The sequence below is a fragment of the Leptonychotes weddellii genome, chromosome 2, assembly GCF_054177405.1.
Source record: "Leptonychotes weddellii isolate Sample4059 chromosome 2, ASM5417740v2, whole genome shotgun sequence".
In the NCBI taxonomy this organism is placed as follows: domain Eukaryota; kingdom Metazoa; phylum Chordata; class Mammalia; order Carnivora; family Phocidae; genus Leptonychotes; species Leptonychotes weddellii.
This window is the reverse complement of record NC_138370.1, coordinates 159,533,384-159,549,196: the sequence shown is the minus strand read 5'-3', so window position 1 is coordinate 159,549,196 and position 15,813 is coordinate 159,533,384.

Sequence of the window (15,813 nt, the reverse complement as noted above, 5' to 3'; positions counted from 1 at the left end):
TTCTCCCATTTGCAAAATGAGGGTATTGCACCACACAGCACTGAGGTGATTCCCAATACAATGATCCTAATATATTGAGGCACTGGACTTACCTTAATACAACATCTGAGGAGAATAAGGTCTGCTATTTGTCCTCAGTAGTATTCTCCAAGAGGATGTGTAGGTAACTATGGACATTTTATCAGTTATCTATTGCTATGTGATAAATTACCTCACTTTACCCCCCAGTTTTAGCCGAAACTTAGGGGGGTTAAGCAAGAATACACATTTCTTCTTTTATAGGGTTTCTGAGGGTCAGGAATTCAGGGGGTGCGTTAGCCAGGTGGCTCTAGTTTAGGGTCTCTCAGGCTGTAGGCTAGAAGTTGGCTGTGGGGGATGCAGTCTGAAAACTTGACTGGGGCCAAAGGGTCTGCTTCCAAGATGGTGTGCTCGCTTGGATCTTGGCAAGAGATTTCAGTTGCTTGCCACATGGAGCTCCCTGTAAGGTTGCTTGAACGTCCTCATGACACTGCAGTTGGCTTCCCCCGTAATGAGTGGTTTAAGAGTGAGAGCAAAGAGGAAGCCACATGCTTTTAAAGACCTAGTCTCACAAGTCACATATTGTCAATGCTGCCACATTCTATTTGCTAGAAACAAGTTATTAAATACAGCCTGCACTCCAGGGAAGAGAAATTAGTCTCCACCCCCTAAAAAGAGGAGTATCGAAGGATTTCTAAATTTATTTGTGAATTTGTGAACTTATTCTAAACATCATGTACTGGTGAGGGTGGGTCAGCACTGCAAGACAGAGTACGGAAGTTGTAACAACGAACATTTCTAGAGTGACTCACTATTGAGAAAGCATCTCCCCTTGTATTCTCGTTTGGTTGTCACAACAACCCAGTGGATCAACAGCATTAATATCCCCATTTAGAAATGAGGAAATGGAGGCTTAGGTGACTTTTGTAAGGTTATTCAGCAAGTAAGTTGCATAGCTGGTAATTAAGCCCAGATTTTCTGATAGAAAACATGAGATATCTCTACTACCTTCAAAATGGGAACATTGGCAGAAAGGTCTTTGCTCAGACAAGTGTCATTGGCAAGTCTGACCATTCCTTATTACCCACCGATTGTTTTTACTCATTTTTTTCATTTAAATTTTTATTGTCAACTTATAGACTTCATGGACTTCATGACAATGACTTGAGGCAATTTACAAATGAAATAGTTAGGAAAGCAAGAGGAGTAAATACTTCTAGGCACCAGAGTTTATCAGATTACACTTGGCAATAAATTTGGTTCATATTTTTCTGGCAGCAAAGGTGAAAAGAGAAACATAATAGGCAACAGAGGTTTCACTTTCTGACAAGAGGGAGCATACATGTTATCATTGCCTGAGGCTAAATTCAAGAAGGAATTTATCACATGGATCTGTGTACAGATAATGCAACTTGACATTGTGGTCAGTAACTTCAGTCTTGCTCGTGTGAAAGATATTCTCATACCAACCCTGTATATAAACAGAGGTCACACCTCACTTAATTTTTGTGAATACATTTGAGCAAGAAGCTAAGAAAAATGCAGCCTAGGCAAACTGTCCTCCAACTTCTTTACCAAATTAAGGGATGGAACTTGGAGAATATACATGAACAGATGATTAATCTGTGTGCTGGACTATCTCCCTCAAATATCAGGCGTTGTAAGTGAGAGTCCTTAAATGAACTGCTGAATCTTATTTTTTTGTCTTGACATCCTCTATCAGCCACCTATAATATAAATGTTCTATATTGTCAGTTAAATTAGGAGTTTGGGATATTTGCTATGGGGGAACAAGGGATGCTGATATTATGTTACAGAAAAACGTAAAACAAGTAAGGGCCATATGAACTCTAAATCCCCTTTTGGACCAAAATGCTATGATTCTGTGACTTTAAGGGTGAGATGCTAATATGCATTCTTGTCGCCATGGAGAGCCAGCCCACTCTGGCCTGGCTGTGAGAAGCAATGCTGTCAAAAGCCTTGGCCAATTTTTTCCCCCAAAAGGAATTTCAAATATATCCAAGGTCCTGGGTTAGTGACTGATTGAAACCACAACTTTATACTGCATGACATAGGATCCTGGAATAGATAACTTTAGCCTGAAAAAAAGTTAGGGCAGGTGCAAGCAGCTGTCCAGTCTTGCCATAAAAGCACTCAAGTTTAGTTCCAGTAATGATGTGCTTTCTTTAAATGCTACAGTTCTTTCAGGATTTGTCCCATTAGCTGAAAAATACACCCTAAATATTCCCCCCAAAAGTAGATGACTTAGTGTGCTTTTATTTGGATATTAGAGTACTTATAAATATTTCATTTATTAATGGGAATCTGCCTTCCAGAATAGAATTGTAAATTAAACACATAAAAATCAATAGCCCTTATTTCTGTTTTAAACCACTTGGTCTTCCTTCAAGGAAGTAGACAGATAATAAAGTAAATAATCCTTCATTTAAAAAAATAAAAAGCATTCTTCTTGAACACAGCTTCTGTGCCCCTGAGCCAGTAAGTATTCACTTACAAGCTTTGCTTTCTGTTTACCTGTATTTCTGTACTACCTGACTGAGAAGTGCTGCAGAGAGACAAAATCAGTGTGCATGGAAAGAGTAGAGAGAAAAGAGTCTTACTCTTTGTACAGTAACCCAGAGTCTAGAAGAAGAGGCAGTCAAGGAGGGGCGGCCACTTGTCAGAACCACCAGTGTGTTGAGATTCTCTTCTGGTCCATGGGTTGTGTGGACCAGGGGAGATTATTTGCCTGTCCTATTAATAGGACATTGTTCAGTATAACCTTTTATATCAAATAGAATTATAAACGTTCATTTTCATGGCACATAGAAAACTTCAGACGTTGGAAAACAACCGAAAGATCTTGTTGCAAAGTTGCCATTTACAGAAAAAGAACAGGTTTGACAATTTTACGATCTTCCGAGCAAGGGGGGAACAATTAAGAAATTAGCTCCTGGTGGGGGGAATTTAGTCTGTAGCGTTGTATGAACCGAATAAATAGTCACCAGGAAGAAAAGCTGGGTGAAGGTCCTTCTTCTAAGCAGAGAAAAGGCAGGAGGGGGCAAGAAGGTGTGCCTGCTTTGGGGAGTGAAAGGTATTTGAATCTAGCCGGAGCACGCACGGGACCAGGGGAGGGCAGTGAGCAGGAGTGGGAGAAAAGGAGGGGGGCATTGGCAGGAGTCACACCCCGGAGGGGTTCTTCCACTGCTCAGCCCAGGCCCCTGCTCAGGGGCAAGTCAGCTCGGTATCTTTTTTCCTTCCTGGGCTCCAGACCCCCAGGGCTCTCCTGCCTTTCCTCCCTTTGATAGCTATCACCACCCACCCTTTCTCTTGCATCTGGAAGGTGGTGCCCTCAGCTTGCACTTTGTTTCCTGTAAAACAGCACACAGCTTTTTGGTTAAAAAAAACCAACGCTAATTTCAATGCTAATTATGGTAGCAAAATGCTTGAGGAATAACAAAAACAATAGACATGTAGATGGAAAGTTTTAAATTTGAGTCACATGATTCGATTTACGTTTTAAGAGACCACACCAGGATATCCCATAGAGAATGGACTGGGAGTGGGGGAGGGGGGTAGAGTAGAAGTAGGAAGAAGGTGGGAAGGTGATACAGGTAACCCAGAGAGAGCTGATAGTGCCCTGGACTACGATGTAGTGGGGAGAGGGTAAAAAGTATTAGATGTGGGGCGTAGTCTGAGCATAGAACTAATGAGACTTGCCAATGGATTGGATAGGGTTGGTGATGAAGAGACAAGAATCAAGGAAGAACCACTGAGCCCCTGGGTGAGTGTTGCCCTATTCACCAGGCTTCGGCCCTTCCTAGGAATGATCCCTTCCAGACATTTCCTCTGGACCGACTAGCTTTGGGCTTTGGGATGAAACGCTGAACGTAATTGACGACATCTAAGTAGGGAAATGACAAGATCGCTTTTCTCCTCTTCCATTACACCCACATTTCCTCCATGAGAATGACTTTGTCGGGTGAAGTGACAAGGATGGCTGCCATCCAGGAAGAGAGGGTGTGAGGGTGTGTGTGCACGCGTGTGGGGAGGAGGAGGGCTTCTCTCTCTCTTTCACAGTGTGGCTGCTTCATCTGGTGAGTAGTTGTCTTTTTTTGGAAAGCAGAGTGGCTGTACTGTTATGGATGCTGGACCAGAAAGCATTGATGTGATGGGAATGGGAGGAAAGGCTGATAGCAGCACAAGACGTAAAAGAATGTGTAGGAATTCCCAAGGCACATTCGCCCCTACTGCACCCAATTCTTGAGCTTGGTTCTACGACAAAAGCCAGTCTGCTGGCAGCCCCTTCCATCTCTTTTGGCCATGCTACATCCAAGAATCAATCACTGGGCTGATGTGGGAATTGGAGGAGAGGTGATGGCCGTGGATGTTCAGCAGCTTGGTCCTGCTCGTCTAATAATCATATGATTCAAGGACGTTTGAAGGGCAGAAAAGAGCCTCCTAAGGGATTCACTGCCTCCACAATCGGCCCTTCTGCTGCGTTCACGTTCAGACTGGTACAATCGTATAACCACAGGAAACCACTTCACTCCTGCAGTGCTTATATGATATCCGTCTTTGAGAAACAGATTCTTTCTATTTCGATCTGCTAAGAAAGCACCTGAATTAATGAGCCCAGGTGAGTTCATGAGGGTGCAATGGAGATATAAATAATTCCCTAAGCCTCCACTGAAGATCCTTCCTTGGGATCTGTCTTAAGTGGGGGTTAGAGGGACTAATTTGACTCCTTGACAGGCAGTTTCTGTAATCAGCAGCAGTGATGTCATCACTTCTATAGAATAGAAAAATTGCTAATATTTCGCATGCTGATCTCCCACTATAATTACAGAACACAAGGCTGCTGGTCACACCCACCCCACACACCCTACCCTACCTCTAACGATGCTCTTTTTTCTTCAGCCTCGGGTCGCTGAGAATAGAGGTGGGCCTAAAGTCCATTGCTGAATGTGGCTACTAAGCATCAAGTTGTGGGTGATGTCCCTGTGTTAGGGCAATATTAATCAGGCTCAGTATCAGTCAGGTGGCTTAGTGAAAGAAGGTATTTACTTGCCCTTTCTTTATTCTCCACTCTGTTTCGTAAGTTTCAAGGAAGCTGCCATATATGCACTATTAATATCTTATTCTTTACCTTGATGAATAACCATTGATTTTCTTTAACCAGTGACATTAATGTTTATATTCTATTTTCTTTCTAAGTAGAATATTTTTCTATGTACCTGATGTAAGCTTTACATTTGTAGATGGCTACCTACCACACCCTCTATGAAGATCGAGGTCAACAATAAAAGAGCTTCATACAGAGGCCAGAATTCATTCTGCATTCTGTTAACAAGCAACATCCATTTAAAATAGCAATAGTGTTGGGCGCCTGGGTGGCTCAGTTGGTTAAGTGACTGCCTTCGGCTCAGGTCATGATCCTGGAGTCCCAGGATCGAGTCCCGCATCGGGCTCCCTGCTCGGCAGGGAGCCTGCTTCTCCCTCTGACTTTCCCCCCTCTCATGTGCTCTCTGTCTCTCTCAAATAAATAAATAAAATCTTTAAAAAATAAAATAAAATAAAATAGCAATAGTGTTTTCAAGGTCCTGCTATTATTCAGGCAGGGACTCAAAATGATCACTTTTTCGGATCACTTTCTTGGCATACATAGAAGGTTAAATGTAAGATGTGTTCTGTGGGCAACTGTCTGCTTAGTTTCTTTCCTAGACAAGTGGTTAACCCATGTTGCATAGCCTGTGTTTATAGAATTCCAGAAAGGTTATGTCATAGAAATCACTGGTGTGTGTATGTGTGTGTGTGAGAGAGAGAGAGAGAGAGAGAGATTTATAGAGAGAATGTAAACTGAAACATCTTGAGGAGAAATCCATCAGTTTACAGTTGATAGAGGATGCTGGCCCTAACTTGTTGTCTACTATGGTCACTGTTTTCTGTTTGGTAAGGAGTGGAGAGCCAAAGAATACATCCAAATGGTAACAGACAGAGCACAAAACAATGAAAATCAGACGCACCGATTTATTAAGTCTATCATTTGTAAAGCTAAAAAAAACTTCCTGAAGGTTGTAATCAGATGCAAGAAGCTTCCATTTACATTTTTTTTGAAAAGCCAATTTATTTTGTCCCCAAATCTCTGAGGGTTCTTTAACAAGCATCAGCTTCTAAAATAAACAAAGAGTATAAGGGGGAAAAAATAGAATTTATTAGAAGGAAAAAGTCCCCAAGGAGCTTTTATATTTTTAACATTGCCTTAAATATTAAAAAATGTTATTATACTGTTTATCCCCAAGAAATGAACTAATTTCTTGGGGCCGGGTGAGGGGAGTGCTATTTTAAATTCAGGGTTTTGTTTCTGGTTTTAAAAACACAATTAGCACAATTACTAAAGAAAATGTTTCTCCTGATATCCATAAAACAGTTTAATGTTTTAATTTACCTAAGCCACCAACTAAACACTATAGGCCATTTTGAAAACTTTCCCTAATCCTTGGAAATAGCATGCTTTCTCTTATATTCTTTCATACACTAATCCTTGGAAAAAAACAAACCTTCTCTCATTTTCTATTCAATGTTTGCTATTGTTGAAATCTAAGAAGGGCCTCTTTGAAAAAATGCAAAATTAAGTTTAACCCACAGTTGAGTCTTACATCCTGTGGTCTTGGAATTTTAAAATTTCATTCAAAACACACATTATAAACAAAGTCTCCCAAATGACCATCTAGAGAGGAATGTGGCAAAAATCCAGAAACTATTGTAATATTTGGAACTAGCATAAGCACAAATAATCAGTGTGTTTTTTCGAGAGGGGATTATGGGTTGCAGTTTTACAAACCCTACAGGGGATTTGCACAAAATGGGCAAAGCTACTTTCCATACTGGTTGTGTGCCCCCAAAAGGGACCAAACACTTTCCAGTGAATGAAGAGGAAGAAGAGATATTAAAAGGATCTTCTTAATAACTAATATTTGCCCAATGTAATCATAATTTGAGGAGACATTCTGGTTTATAAATTCCTATAAAACTTAAGTTCAAAGCAGTATTCTTGATGAGCCTGTTTCTTAACACATTAGTTAAAGTATTCTTAACAGTGGAGGCTGATTTGGGGTGAACACAGGTTTTGGAGAGGACAAGGCCTTAACTTAACTTGTTTGTGCAAAACCAAAATCAATATCACCAGGTCAAGAAAATCCACATTTTAGAGGCAGGGAGGCCGGTGGAGTTATTGACATACAAAGTAATATTCTAAAAAAGCACTTTTAAGAAGTAAATCTGGGGCACCTGGCTGGCTCAGTCAGTAGAGCGTGTGACTCTTGGTCTCAGGTTGTGAGTTCAAGTCCCACGTTGGGTGTAGAGATTACAAAAAATAAATAAATAAATAATAATAATAATAAACTTAAAAAAACAAACGCCCCCCCAAAAAAGAAGTAAATATATAAAAAGAGTGTGAGTAGAATTGAGACTAACCATTTTAGAAGTATTTAAAATCTAGACTTCCAAGAACCAAGGTAGAACAGAGAAAGTTGTTAGTACCGTAAGATATATACCCTGTCCTGTAGAAACACCCCATTTTCCTCCCCTCCAAAAAAGAAATGAAAGAAAAGAACTCTAAAAAAAGAATGGGGCAATGAAATAAATATACTTTAAAGCTCAAAAGATAAAATATTTAGGGGCAGGGGGGAGAGTCAACTAAGAAGCTAGAAAGCAGTCACATTTCAAAATGATTCTTATCTTAGCAAAGTTTAATATAATAATATCGTAGGCATTTCTCATTTTATAACTTAGTTAATTTTATGAGCCTAATAATTAATCAAGTCTTCTAAACCCACTTAGAAGAACATCCTTATCTGGAGGATTCACACTCAATTTTAGGCTTATTTCCAATATCATAGTTAACATGTTGGGTAGATCTGAAAACCCTGATGGTATCTAATCTTTTGCTGCCCATAAATAATTGAATGTGAGTAGATTTTACCACCTCTGTAATGTGTCAGTTTCAGTTTTAATACACTATTCTGAGAAATTTTTGTGAACTAATATAGCATTTTCGGCTGTTTTGCTTTTAATCATCATGAAAATGCATCATTTCACTGGGAGGAACCAAGGAAAAAGATTTTCTTCATCTAAATTGTACAAATTTGATAATGCACAAACAGGAATTGCATTATCCTGGCAAACAACAAGCAGTTTCTCAGAAGAGATAGGCTGCTTTAAAAATAATGTAGGAATCACTCCCTGGGATAATTATCTCTGAATATTAGCTCTGATAATATGTGACCCTAACAGACAAAATGAAGCTGGAAGTTATTATATTGTGATTTCTTAATGATGCTGAATTATTTATGCCAAACCTCCTCAACATATCCCAACTTCCTTTACAGTAATTTTTTCAAATGAAAACTTCTTAATAAAGAAGCAAGGTTTGGGGAGAGGTGGAAATGGCATAAAATTATAGCTTAATTGGCATAAGTAAAAAGGCAGAAATATGGCTTCAAATCTGGTTTGTCCTCTTCTGATCTGGGTGTGAAAACAGCCAAATTTCAGCACTGTGTGTGTGTGTGTGTGTGTGTGTGTGTGTGTGAGTGTGTGAGAGATGGGGTGAATTATAAATATGAATGACTGGCCTGAGGATTTTCTCATTCATAATTTGCATTCAGAATTTGAATGCTCATCACTTTTCCTTTTCCCATGGAGAATTTACCGAAGAAGGGTAGAAATCCTCAAGTCTATACTTTCGAAAGACCTTGGTCTCTACATACTGCTGAGTCTAAAGAACTTAAAATTGTAAAGGTTGTTGCTCTCTACTTGTATTGTTCAAAACCTTCTTAAAGGAATGACACAGTTAAAGTACTTTGAGCAGCTTAAGTACAATGGAAGAAATTTACTATGACTAGGGCAGTCGTCCAAATAAAGTCAGCTTACCTCTCCCCCTACCATTTTCCACTCCTGTTTAATTTTTTGCATCATTTCTATCATTATTTAAAATAGTCTTACTTACTTGTTTACCCTTTTATTATCTATGTCTCCATCCCTGAATATAAGAGCAGTGATCTTGTCTTACTTGCTCGAACCTGGATCCCCAGTACTTAGAACAGTGCCTTGCAGAGTAAGTGTTCAGTAAATACTTTTTTTGAATCCCTGGATGATGGAGGAATAGATTCAAGGAGGTGAAAATGCATAGAATAAATTGAGCCATCAGGGCCCTGAATGATGTATTTGGTGGAGGCAATAGGCAGAAAACTGAGTTAATGAGTTACCCAATGGCAAATTTAGAAGGTTCTACTGAGACAGACTTAGTTTATCTGGCCTGTGTTTCCAGACAGAGGCCTTTATAGTGAATGTCTTAAGAAAGTTACAGATGAATGAATACCCTAAAACATCCAGAGAGGGGCTTTGCTGATCCTATGGCTACCTTGGGCCAGGCATTTTGCATGCAGATTACATGTGTTACTTACTATTCACTACAAATGTATGAGGTGAGTATTAATATTAACCTCCTTTTGCAGACAGTCCCAGACGTAAGGAATATACTCAAGGTTACCAAGTTGGTATGAACTAAAATCCCTCCCCTGTGCATCACATGGCCTCTGTGAAGTTCCTTTAGTAACAGTCATGAGTCCAAATTAAAAACACAGACACTGTTATATTTGGTTTAGATCCTTTTTTCCAAGTTCTATTTTGTACTGAGGCTTGATAACTTTGCTGCAAAAAAGACAGTTAATTATAGAATATTCCTGGAAGGATACTCAAGAAATTGGTTATAGGATTTCCTTTTGAAAGGTTAACTGAATGGAGACCACAGCCAGAGGGATATTTGCTTTTCTCTGCCATTGACGGTTACCAGCTAAAAGGCAGGATACCCACTTACATTTGAGTTTCAGATAAATAACAAATAATTTTCTAGTACAAATATGTCCCAAATACTGGATGGGGCCAATTTATACTAAAAATTTATTTGTTGTTTATCTGAAATTTAACTGTACTTTAACTTGTGTCCTGTATTTTTATTTGCTAGATCTGCAACTCTATGTGCATTCACTACTATGAATTTTAAATTTTGTTCCATGTGTACATATTATTCATTCTAAAAAAATAATCAAAAAATTTTTAAAGTGGTTTTTACAATTTGTCACATATCAAAAGGCAATTTTAGCAAAGGATAAGAAGTAGACATAGCATAGACTGAAATTAAACATGTGGCCTAAGGATAACTTTTCTAAATAAGTAAAAAAGAACTAAATTTGCAAAGATAATTCTGGCATGCATTTTGCCAGCAGAGTACAGCTAAGGGAAAAAAAAAAAAGTCTGAAAACACACTTTCTGATGAAGTTGTAGTCATTGGGGCCCTGAAGGAGACACTGCAATCATGGATCCTGGGACAAGACTAAGTCAGGAGAGGAAAGAAATTGTTACCTGTATTCCCCATACTTTCAGGGCCATTCAGGTGGAGCCTTAAACTGACTGAACTTTAGAGCTGGTAGGATCTTTGGGGATTTTCTTTTCAGTTTCTTCATCCTTTCCTGCACATTTGAAAATAAGGAAGTTCCATTTCCAACTCCAACCCCCCACAACTCCCCACCCCCATCACCAGCTCTCATCGGTAGCCTAGAGAGGGTGTCCCAATTCTTAGGTTCTCAAGGTAACATTAACATACCTATTATGTAATTACCCTACAAGTCTCAGCCTTGGGATCTTAACTCACCAATGGTAATGAAAGAGAAAGTAACCCAGCAGGCCTAGTATAGGACAGGTTATAGGAAAGGTCAGAAGCGCCCACAGCATTCCCATTCTAGCTCTCTCTGTAACTGAGTATGCGCTAAGGAAAGTTACTTATTTTCTCTGAGCCACAGCTTCCTTAGCTCTTAAAAGGGGTGTTAGGAGTCCACTTCAGGGTCGTGGGAGGATCAAATGGGATCATCATGTACAGAAAGTTCTTGGATTAAGTTGGTACTCAGTCATTTCAACTATGATTTTTATCTTAAAATAAGATCAGTCCACTTCTGAAATGAAACTAGAGGGTAAATCAACTGACCTAGTGATGACTATTCCCTAATTTTCTATGGAGTTTATTATTTATTTGTCTGTACTCGAACATTTATATCAGCGTATGACTAAGACAAAAATTATCATGTAATTGAATACAGTTAAATTTTCTGCCTTTTTTTTGGTTAACAGCTTTATTGAGACACACGTCACATACCATCTAATTCACCCATTTAAGGTGTACATTCAAGGGTTTTTAGTATATTTAGAGCTGTGCAATCATCACCATACTTTTAGAACATTTTCATCACTCCAGAAAAAGTCCTTCACCCATTAGTAGTCACTCCCCTCCCCCACCCCCCATACTCCCTAGCCCTAGGCAACTTTTTTCTTTCTTCTTTTTTTGAAGATTTTATTTATTTATTTGTCAGAGATTGAGAGAGAGAGAGCACAAGCAGGGGGAGTGGCAGACAGAGGGAGAAGCAGGCTCCCCGCTGAGCAAGGAGCCCCATGTAGGACTCGATCCCAGGACCCTGGGATCATGACCTGAGCTGAAGGCAGACGCTTAACCGACTGAGCAACCCAGGCATCCCCTTATAACTTCCTTTCTATCCCTATAGATCTGTTCATTCTGAATATTTCATATAAACAGTATCATACAATATGGAACTTTCTGTGACTCACTTCTTTCATATAGCATATTTTCAAGATTTATCCATGTAGCATGTATCAATACTTCATTTCTCTTCGCGGCCTAGTACCATTTTATTTTATAGATATACCACATTTTATTTAACCATTCAGCAGTTGATGGACACATGGGTTGTTTCTACTTTTTTGGCTATTATGAATGATGCTGCCATGCATATTCGTGTACAAGCTTTGATGTGGACATATGTTCTCAGTTCTCTTGGCCATCCACGTAGGAGTGGGATTGCTGGGTTTACCTTTAGCCATTCGAGGACCTGGCAGACTGTTTTTCAAAGTGGCTTCATCATTTTATATTTCCATCACATTAATGTGTAAGAGTTCTGATTTTGTACCTCCTTGCCAACATCTGTCATTATCTGTCTTTTTGGTTACTGCCATCCTAGTGGGTGTGAAATGGTATCAGATTATGGTTTTGATGTGCATTTCCTGGATGGTTAATAATGTTGAATATTTTTCCATGAGCTTATTGATCATTTACATATCTTCTCTGGAGAAATGTCTATTTAAATCATTTGCCTATTTTAATTTTTATTAATTTTTATTTTTTTTAAAGATTTTATTTATTTATTTGACAGAGAGAGAGATAGCAAGAGCAGGAACACAAGCAGGGGGAGTGGGAGAGGGAGAAGCAGTTCCCCGCTGAGCAGGGAGCCCGATGAGAGGCTCTATCCCAGGACCCTGGGATCACAACCTGAGTCGAAGGCAGACAGACGCCCAACGCTGAACCACCTAGGTGCCCCTCATTTACCTATTTTTAAATTGGGTTGTAGTTTTTATTATTCAGTTTAAGAACTGTTTATCTATTTGTATATGTTTATATATTCTGGATACTAGACCTTGTCAGATGTTTGATTTGCAAATATTTTATTCCACTCCGTGGGGTGTCTTTTTCACTTTCTCGAGCGTGTCCTTTGAAGCATAAAAGTTTAGTTCTGATGAAATCCAATTTATCTGTTTTTTGGTCTTTTGTTGCTTATACTTTTATTGTCTAAGAAACTGTTGCTAGTACAAGGTCATGCATATTTACCTTAATGCTTTCTTCTGAGTTTTATAGTTTTAGCAGTCATTCCCCTTCCCCCACCATTTAGGTCTCTGATCCATTTTAAGGTCATTTTTACATACGTTGTGAATCTTTTGCCTGTGGATATCTAGCTGTCCCAACACCATTTGTTGAAGACCGTTTCTTCCCCATTAAACTGTTTTGACACTTACGTTGGAAAATTAATTGACCACAAAGGTGAGGGCTTATGTCTGCTCTCATTCTATTCCATCAATTTGTATGTCTACTCTATTCCAGTACCACATAGTCTTGATTACTATAGTTTTGTAGTAAGTTTTGAAAAGGGGAAGCGTAAATCTTCCAACTTTGTTCTTTTTCAAGACTGTTTTGTTATTCTGGTTTCCTTGAATTTCCATATGAATTTTAGGAACAGCTTGTCAATTTCTGCAACGTGGACAGTTGAGATTTTGATTGTTACTATGTTGATTCTACAGATCAATCTAGGAGTGTTGCCATCTTGATAATGATTTCTTTCAATCTATGAACATGAGATGCCTTTCCAGTTATTTAGATCTTTTTAACTTTCTTTCAACAATGTTTTGTAGTTTTCAGAGCATAAGAACTGAACTTTTTTTTAATTAAATTTATTCCTAAGTATTTTATTCTTTTTGATGCTATTGTAAATGGAATTGTTTTCTTAATTTTTTTTTTTTTAAGATTTTATTTATTTATTTGAGAGAGAGAGAATGAGAGAGAGCACATGAGAGTGGGGAGGGTCAGAGGGAGAAGCAGGCTCCTCGCCGAGCAGGGAGCCCGATGCAGGACTTGATCCAGGGACTCCAGGATCATGACCTGAGCCGAAGGCAGTCGCTTAACCAACTGAGCCACCCAGGCGCCCCTGTTTTCTTAATTTTATTTTTAGCTTGCCCATTGCAAATATATAGAAATATAATGGATTTCTGTATATTGATATTATATCCTGCAACCTTGCTAAACTTGTGTATTAGTTCTAATACTTTTTTACTTTTACTTTTTTAATACTCCTTAGAATGTTCTATAAGATCATGTCATGTGCAAATAGAAATAGTTTTGCTTTTTTCTTTCTTTTTTTTTTTTAAGATTTTATTTATTTATTTGAGAGAGAGTCAGAGAGAGCATGAGCGAGGGGAGGGTAGAGGGAGAGGGAGAGAGACAAGCAGACTCGCTGCTAAGCAGGGAGCCCGATGTGGGGCTTGTTCCCAGGACCCTGAGATCATGACCTGACCTGAAGGCAGACACTTAACTGACTGAGCCACCTGGGCACCCCATTTTTGCTCTTTTCCAATCTGGATGCCTTTTATTTAATTATCTTGCCAAATTATCTTATTAGAACCTCCAGTACAATGTTGAATAGAAGTGGTAAAAATGGACATCTTTCCCTTCTTCCTGATGTTAGTGTAAAAACATCAATCTTTTACCTTTAAACATGATATTTGCTCTGGATTTTTCATAGATGCCCTTTATCAGGTTGAACAAGTTTCCTTCTATTCTTAGTTTGTTTGATGTTTGCTAGTATAGATCTTCCTTGATTTATGATGGGGTTATGTCCAGATAAATCCAACATAAGTTGAAAATATCATAAGCCAAAAATGCATTTAATACACCTAACCTACCAAACATTACAGCTTAGTTAGCCTAGCCTACCTTAAACGTGCTCAGAATATTTACGTTGGCCTATAGCTGGGCAAAATCATCTAACAAAAGCCTACTTTATAATGAACTATTGAATATCTCATGTAATTTGTTGAATACCATACTAAAAGTGAAAACCAGAATGATTGTATGGGCATGGGTTGTACGTGTATCAGTTGTTGACCCTTGTGATTGTGTGGCTGATTGTTAGTTGCATCTTGCTGACACTGCCCAGCATTTTGAGAGTATCATACCACGTATTGCTAGCCTGGGTAAAGATCACAATTCAAAATTTGAAGTATGGGTTGTACTGAATGTATATCACTTTCACACCGTCATGAAGTCAAAAAATTGTTAAGTTGAACAATCGTAAGGTAAGGGCCATCTGGGTTTTGTTGAGGATTTTGTGTCTGTATTTATAGTGTTTTTCTCTTGTGGTGTCTTTGGTGAATTATTTTTAAAAATAATAATCATACCAAAAAATCTACAAGGGTATTAGGTCTTCTGTCTTCCTTGGCTACCCATCCTTAGCCATTCACTAGTTCATATAAATAGCTATTTAAAAATAAATCTTCTTGAATTCCTTATCTTTTTTATTTTCATAAATAAGTTATTAAAATCATAATCAGCTACTGAATATTTGACATAAGATATTCTCTATCAGGTTGTAATAATAAAATCATTTGAATTTCTATTATAAAAAAAAACTCACTGACAATCAGAAACTCCATTTCTAGAGGTATAACTTGTGTAAGTCATGCTCTCTGAGCCTTATTTGTAAAAACAGGAATAAAGGGGAGCCTGGGTGGCTCAGTCACTTAAGCTTCCGATTCATGATTTTGGCTCAGGTCATGATCTTGGGGTTGTGACATCAAGCCCCACGTTGGGCTCTGTGCTGGGCGTAGAGCCTGTTTGGGAATCCCCTTCTCTCTCTCTCTTTCTCTCTCTCTTAAAAGAAACAAACAAACAGACAAACAAAAACACCAGGAATAAATTCCCCTCCCTCCTACTTTGTCCTGAGGACTGATTGAGATGATATATGTGAGAAGGCTTTGGACAGTGTAGACTCAATTATATTTTCTGTCGATTCACAAATTGCATATCATAGTATCCCTTTAAATAGAAAGCTGTTTGTCTGCATGTTAGATTGGCATACAACTTTTCAAAAACACTCTATTGCATAAAACTAAATACTTCTGTACGTAATCTGTTTTTCAGAAGTTATCTTTCAGTTCTTAAGTCCTTTTTTTGCCTAGGTTCTTTGATTTGTTGCCTATTTCGGAAACTTGGAAAGTACCATGCAAATACAGATATAGCTTTGCTAAGTTAAAAATAAAATACTTAGTGTTTGCTGGTGAAGGAAAATATGATGCTATGTAGGTAAAACTGTGTGATGAAAATCAGATTCACATTTCATAAGA